Genomic DNA, 806 nt, shown 5'->3' with positions numbered 1-806 from the left:
TTCTTAACATCCCTTTATTGACTTTAATATATTTAATATATAAAATATATATTTAATATAAAGTCAATCAAGTGATGTAAAATATGAGTCAAAAATAGCTCACCAAAAATGACAATTCTTTTTTTTTTTGAACACCAAAGATATATTGACGAAATATATTAATAAATGTCTCAATGTTTTTGACTCCAGTGTTCTTCATACTCTTTTTGTTCTGCAAAAGGAAGAATCTTATATAGGTTTGGAACCACTTAAGTGTGAGTATATTATGACAGAAATGTAATTTTTGGGTGAACTATCCCATTAAGACATTTCCATAAGAACTATCCCATTTAAAACATTTTTTTTTTTTTACAGAAAATTGGATTTAAAATGCAAAAACAATGTGGCATACTATTTAAATCTGTGCATATTGTGTACTTCACATACTACCTATCTTTTCTTCAAGTAATAGGTAGTATTCAGTAAGTATGCCATTCCAAACCTAGCCTCTCATATTCTCTCTCTCGGTATTAAAGGTGTCATATGATGTTGCTAAAAACAACATTATTTTGTGTATTTGGTGTAATGAAATCTGTTTATGCGGTTTAAGGTTAAAACAACACATTATTTTCCACATACTGTACATTATTGTTTCTCCTCTATGCCCCACCTTTCTGAAACGCGTCGATTTTTACAAAGCTCATCGGTCTGAAAAGCGAGGTGTGCTCTGATTGGCCAGCTATCCAGTGCGTTGTGATTGGCCGAACACCTCAAGCGTGTGACGGAAAAGTTACGCCCCTTACCATACTGTGATGCCCTGTCCGGCT

This window comes from Sinocyclocheilus rhinocerous, unplaced genomic scaffold (genome assembly GCF_001515625.1).
Source record: "Sinocyclocheilus rhinocerous isolate Xijiao unplaced genomic scaffold, SAMN03320098_v1.1 scaffold2500, whole genome shotgun sequence".
NCBI lineage: Eukaryota > Metazoa > Chordata > Actinopteri > Cypriniformes > Cyprinidae > Sinocyclocheilus > Sinocyclocheilus rhinocerous.
Note: the sequence above shows the minus strand (reverse complement) of the source record.